Genomic DNA, 7,088 nt, shown 5'->3' with positions numbered 1-7,088 from the left:
AAAGAGAATGGGTAGAGAGACACAGAAGACTCAGATGACATGGTCTCATCACTCATGAACTCAAAATCTGGCTAAGAGAAGAAACTCTATTTATAAGAGATATGTATCTTGTTCATCTTGCAGTTTATTGTACTTTTTGGATATTTATATTCATATCTTTCACCAAATTTTGTAAGTTTTCTGTCACATTTCTTCAAAAACTCTTCCTTTTCTCTCTCACTTCTCCTTCTGGGACTCCCACAATGAGTATTTTGATATATTTTTATGATATACCACAGATATTTTTTTGTTTCTGTTCTTCAGACTTGAGAATTTCTATCATCATTCAAGTTCACTGCTTTTTTATTCTGCCTGCTTAAATTTGCCTTTGAATCCCTCTAATGGTTTTTTCATTTTGGTTACTGTATTTTTCAGTTACAGAATTTCTTTTCTGTTTGTTTTTAGTTTAAAAAAAATCTCTGTATGGATATTTCCATTTTATTCATTCATTGTATTGACTTTCTTCAAGTTAGTTCCTTGAACATTTTTTTTTTTCATCCAAAATCTTTTTAATAACAAGGTAGACTCGCGGGTTAGTTTTTGCAGCCCCGGCTGAGCGGCTCGTTGGCCTCTGGTGCACTCTAACTTCCGGCCCTTGGAGCGGACATAGGGTTTGAGGTAGCTATGCGGGGTTACTGGGGCCTTGCAGAAATGCCTTGTCCACCTCTCGCCCCTTGTGAGGACCAGAGAGCAGGACAGTGCCACAGCCCTTGGGAGAGGCCAGGGCCAGCTGGTCAAAGGTGAGGATCTTGCCCCCTGCCTTGAGGATGCGACTCTGGGCGCGGCCGCTCCCTCGCAGAGCCCACAAGCTTCAGTTTGGGCACCTCCTGGACACGAACCTGAGGCAAAGAGCTGACTCACTGAAAAGACCCTGATGCTGGGAAAGATTGAGGGTGAGGGCAGGAGGAGAAGGGGACGACAGAGGATGAGATGGCTGGATGGCATCAACGACTCGATGGACATGGGTTTGGGTGGACTGAGGGAGTTGGTGATGGACAGGAAGGCCTGGCGTGCTGCAGTTCATGGGGTCGCAAAGAGTCGGACACGACTGAGCGACTGAACTGAACTGAACACGAACACCATCGATTACAGCCCCCATGATCACAGCTGTTTTGCCTTCCCGGCCAAGAAGCTTCATCTTCCGGATCATCCAGGAAAGGGACCTCAGTGGCCAGTTGGTGCAGCTCATGAACAGTCTCTTCAGGACAACCTAATTGAAGGTGGAGTTGGTTCCTCTGGCCAGGAACATGTACGGTTTGACCAACAGCCCCAGGTAAATGTCCTGGCTCTTGGGCTCCTTGTGTGGAACCTTTCTGTCCTTGTGGTGAATGTCAACTCCCATAATGGCGCCTCCTCCTTAGCCAGATCTGGAAAGCTCTTTGAGCATCTTTAAGACAGTTGTCTTAAACTTTTTCTCTAGCAGATCTTCCATCAGATCTTCTTCAGGGACAATTATTATTGATTTATTAAAAAAGCTTTCATATTTCTTTGTATGCCTTGTGACTTTTTTCTTTTTTTTTAAAAAATCAGACATTTGAATCTAATAATGTGGTAACTCTGGAAATCCATTTCTCCCCCTTCCCTAGGGAGTGATTTTATTTTGTTACTGTTTTCGTGAGTGCTGTTTTGTTTTTGTTTGTTTTTTATTACTTTAGTCTGTCCGTATGTTGAGGATCAGTCTGAAATGAAAACTTAACGATATTTTCACATTTTTTTCTGAGCCCTTTCTAGGACATGCATTCTCACTTTCTAATTTTTCCTGTATACGTAGTTATTTTTTAAATGTCTGGCTCCCAGAAAGAGAAAAATGAAGTGTAGGGAAATGGGCACTGGCCCTGGAAGTCACTTTGACCAGAGGGGGAAGGGCTTGTAACAATGAAAGGAGGTGCTTCTTTATGAGATCGGAATGGGCAATCAGCAGGCAGAGCATAGATCCCTGATATTTGGAGAACAGAATTCTTTTTGCCCAAGTTGGCGGCCACAGCTGTGTTTAAACTTCTCCAGGAACATGTGCGCAGTTGTCTGTCACGTGGCTGGGGGTGGAGAATACAGAGCTGCTACTCCTCTAAGAGCTGAAATTGACTGAAATTAATTACAACTATTATCCTCCCCTGTTTTTTGCCCTGCTTTATTTAGTACTCCAATGCCAAACTTGCCTGTTACTCCAGGTATCTCTTGATTTTCTGTTTTTGCATTCCAGTCCTCTGTGATGAGAAAAACATCTTTTTTTGGTGTTAGTTCTAGAAAGACTTGGAGTTCTTCATAGAACCATTCGACTTCAGCTTCTTTGGCATTAGTGGTTGGGGCATAGACTTGGATTACTGTGAGGCTGAATGGTTTGTCTTGGAAACAAACCGAGATCATTCTGTCTTTTTTGAGACTGCACTCAAATACTGCATTTCAGACTCTTTTGTTGACTATGAAGGCTACTTCATTTCTTCTAAAAGGGAAGAAATATCTACTACCCACAGTAGTAGATATAATGGTCATCTGAATTAAATTCACCCATTCATGTCCATTTTAGTTCACTGATTTCTAAAATGTCGATATTTGCTCTTGCCATCTTCTATTTGACTACATCCAATTTGCCTTGATTCATGGACCTAACATCCCAGGTTCCTGTGCAATATTGTTCTTTACATCATTGGACTTTACTTTCACCACCAGACACATCCACAGCTGGATGTTTTTTCCACTTGGTTCAGCCTCCACATGGAACAGAAAATTGGTTCAAAATTGAGAGAGGAGTACAAAATTGAGAAAGGCTGTATATTCTCACCCTGCTTATTTAACTTATATGCAGAGTACATCATATGAAATGCTGGACTGGATGAATCACATGCTGGAATCAAGATTGCCAGGAGAAATATCAATAACCTCAGATATGCAGATGACACCACCCTTATGGCAGAAAGTGAAGAAGAACTAAAAAGCCTCTTGATGAAGGTGAAAGAGGAGAGTGAAAAAGCTGGCTTAAAACTCAACATTCAAAACACTAAGATCATGGCTTCTGGTCTCATCACTTCATGGAAAATAGATGGGGAAAAAGTGGAAATGGTGACAGATATTCTTTTCTTGGGCTCCAAAATCACTTTGGATGGTGACTGCAGCCATGAAATTAAAAGACACTTGCTCCTGGAAGATAAACTTTGACAAACCCAGACAGTGTATTAAAATGCAGAGACATCACTTTGCCGACAAAGGTCCGTCTAGTCAAAGCTATAGTTTTTCCAGTAGTCATGTACAGATGTGACAGTTGGACCTTTGGTGCATATAGGAAGAAGACAAAACAATAAACTCTGTGTCTGGTTAGTCCAATTGCACCAGTTTTTTATTTTATTCATTTATTGATGGCTGCACTTGTTCTTCGTCGCTGCATGAGGGCTTTCTCTAGTTGAAGCGAGCCGGGGCTATTCTCTAGTTGTGGTGCATGGGCCTCTCACTGCAGTGATTTCTCTTGTCGTGGAACATTAGCTCTAAGGTGCATGGGCTCAGTAGTTGTGGCAACATGGGCTTTGTTGCTCCCCAGCATGTGACCTCTTCCTGGACCAGGGATCTGAACTTGTGTCCTTTGCATTGGCAGGCAGATTCTTAACCACTGGACCACCGGGGAAGTCCAATTGCACTTGTTTTTATACACACCTTACTCTAGCTGGGTGCTAGGGCCACACATGTTATCTCAGTTGCCCTTGTTGTATCTTGGGGCTGTTACTGCTTTGCCAAGGAAGACAAGGGAAACACTGACAGACTCAGATTTTTGTATTGAGGAGAATAACACAAGTTAAAAGCCGTCATCCAAGTCATTCTTTCACTTTTGGTGCCCAACACTCTTGGGCATCAAAATATCCTTTCCTCCCTAAGGTATAACTGCCCTCTTTCCTCAAAGGATTCTCAGTCTTGAGTTTGGTTATTAATATTTACACACTTTTTTTTTCCCACTTCTCTGGCTTTTCCAGGAGTTGACTGGAAGAGGAAGCAAACAGTCTATGGGAATATGTTATGCATTTTTGTACCCAACAAACCTACTCTGGGACACCCAGTTTCATGTCTCACAATAGGAAAATCTCAGAACTTTCATTTATGTGGACCAGTCAGATTAGCCCAGTGCCTATATTTCAGGCCCCATAGCATGTCTCCTATAGCTGATGGGGTTCAAGAATGATTTGCAATTCTAGAGTCTTTACCAAAGTTGAAATGTACATATATTCAGAGTAAACCCTGTCTGGACGAGAGTCTCTTCTTGAAGTAATCAGAATTTTTGCAGAAAACTGTCTCAGTTTAGGGAACTTGTTTTCTTATTCTTAAGACTGGGCAGAGACCAAACTTGCATGTCTAGCAACAAGATTTCACTGGCTGCTTCATAATGCCCCTGACATTGGCCCTAGCAACTGGTGGTGCAGGATGGGATGGGAATCTGTCAATATGGACAGGGAAGGGGTTCAGGGAAGGGATGCCTGAAGAAATTCAGAAATGAGATGGCTAAGGGGAGTGTCCTGCAGCTGGGAAGATCATGGTCATGTGGAACCTTGTAGCACTGTATTCAGAAGACTTGGCAAATAGTGTCAGGATGGTCACTCTCTTGGGAGCTAAAGCATACTCACTGAACTGAAGCTGAGAGTTCTTTTCTCAGGGCTGAGAATAGCCAAGTCAAATGTCAGTGATTGAGGCACTGAAAAATGTCCAAGTATTCAATAACCGTGATAAATAGAGATATCAGGAAGACAGCTAAACAAATAGTTAACTATTAGTCCTAATAGTTAAACAAATTGGGACTCCTGGCTTGGTGAACATGAATTGGAAGACACTGTGAAGAAAAATTTGTTATGAGTGCAAGAACATTTCATTTGAGTTTAAGGGTCACTGCTTGGTTTGATTTCAAGGACAAAGAGTAGTGTAGATTTGGTACTTTGGTTCTACTAACTACTCAACCTGAGAGGCAAAGTGATATAAACCTATCCAGATTTGGCTCATCACATCTCTAACAATGTAAGCATTGACTATATGCATGAGGAATGGTTCAGGAGGGAGTGGGGAGTAATGGATTAGGACCAGCTCACATTCCAGCTCTGGATAAAGTGGTGGGGGGTGGGTTGGGAAATGCAGAGAGGAAGAAGGGCTCACACATAAAATTTTTTCATTTTAATGATCATACAGTTATTTCTCAGGAAACACAACACTAACATTAGGAAAACAATAAGAGGATGCACATTTCAAAGATCTTAAAACTGGTCTGATTTTCCCCACAGCTGTTCTTCAGTGTGCTTGAGCTAAGAAGCTGATGGAGTTTTCCCAGATGGTCTGTTTAAGCAAAACAAACAAAGAAACAAAAGAAACAGGTTATAGGTTTTGTAAAGTCTCCCTGGACTACGTTAAGTCATTTTTATCTCAGGGAAAGCCTAGAGGATGGCATCTCTTTCAGTGTCCCTCTACTTCCGTTGATTAAACTCTCATTCTTCATTAATCTCTCTTTCATTCCCTCAAAACTTAGTCATTGTCTTCTATGTGCCAGGCGCTACAAAGAGTCACTAGGGATATTAAGTAAATAAATAAAACAAATTTTCTGCTTTTGAACTATTCCCAAGGCCATGTTCCATCTCACTTTCCTGGAGATCACCCACACCATAGCCCTGTTACCTCTGTGGACCCCCTTCTAGTTTTATGACTGGGAAATGGTGAGGTGTGGGCTGGGAGCTTAGCTCTATAAAACAGCATGTTGCTATGGGAAGTTCACAGGTCTTGGAGTTCAAGGTTTGGGTCTGGGTGATCTTGTGCATGTAAGATGATCCAGCCCTGGATGACCAGATTTGGTTAGAAACCTTGCCATGCCATTTATTAATGTGATTTTGGACCAGTTAGTTACCACTATTGGACTTTGTTTCCTCATCTGCCATATAAAAATAATGATATACACCTATCTTAGGGTGATTTTAATTTTAAATTCTATCAATATATGTAATTAACTTGGTGTAGTACCCAGCACATGCTAACTGTCCAATAAATGATGGCTATAATTTTCTCTCTAGACTTTTGATTTCCTAACTGCAGATTGACAAGTGATATGAGATCCAACCCAACTATTAAATGCTTTGATTATGACAATCACCCTACCTCCCCTCCCCAGCCAGGATTTGTCCTGGGATCTCAGAGCCTCTCCTTTCCACTCCCCAATAACCAAGGATAACATTAAACTCCTTACTTTATGTATTTTTGCTCACAGGTCATTTGACATTCTATTTTAAGCCTGTAGTTGTTAAGATTGCCATCACAGCCAGTGTAGATAAAACTTTCACATAATCCAGAGGTAAAGTTGTAGAAATATCTGAACTGAATGTCATAGCAGCTGCCAAAATTGAGCGGCATCTTGCAGGGATCTGCGTGAGAGGTTCACATTGAATTAGGGGGAATTAAAGAGCTTGTCTTCACAGGCCTTTATGCATTTGTCATGGCAGTCTGGAAATACCCCTATTCAAGGTCACTGAAAGACATTTGGTTTTCTCTTGGAATTAAGATCACCTGCCAAGGTTGCCCTTGGGCATGCAAATTGATTAAAACTCCAGTTTCTGGTCTTCAGCAGTGATTTGGAGAGATGGTGAGCCATGAAAAAGGACATTCTATCAGTGGTGGTAGTGGTGACTTAGTCACTAAGTCTGTCTGACTCTGCAACCTCATGGACTGTAGCCTGCTAGGCTCCTCTGTCCATGAGATTTATCAGTCAAGAATACTGGAGTGGGTTGCCATTTCCTTCTCCATGGGGTCTTCCCAACTCAGGGATTGAACCCGTGTCTCCTGCTTGGCAGGTGGATTCTATACCACTGAACCTCCTGTGAAACCCTTTACCAGTATCTTGTGCAAAGTAATGACATTCACCTTTCATATCTTACATTATATTAAAGCACAATCTCCTTCTCATCTTTCTCGCCTCTTAACTGCCTGGACAGGACATTCAACGCTTATCTTCCAGTTTTCATAGACCCACTATACTAACCATTTCCCCACTTTAAGTTAACTGTGCCTGCTGCTCAAAACAGGGTACATACCAAGATGCATAA

The 7,088-nt window shown here is 41.8% G+C and overlaps 1 pseudogene; it reads right to left on the bottom strand.

The window, feature by feature from the left end:
* Nucleotides 1–477: 477 nt before the first annotated feature.
* Nucleotides 478–1,381, bottom strand: LOC129625247 (60S ribosomal protein L18-like; annotated as a pseudogene).
* Between the last annotated feature and the right edge of the window lie 5,707 nt (nt 1,382–7,088).

The sequence above is a fragment of the Bubalus kerabau genome, chromosome 13 (assembly GCF_029407905.1).
Source record: "Bubalus kerabau isolate K-KA32 ecotype Philippines breed swamp buffalo chromosome 13, PCC_UOA_SB_1v2, whole genome shotgun sequence".
In the NCBI taxonomy this organism is placed as follows: domain Eukaryota; kingdom Metazoa; phylum Chordata; class Mammalia; order Artiodactyla; family Bovidae; genus Bubalus; species Bubalus kerabau.
This window is presented reverse-complemented; position numbering and strand designations above follow the sequence as displayed.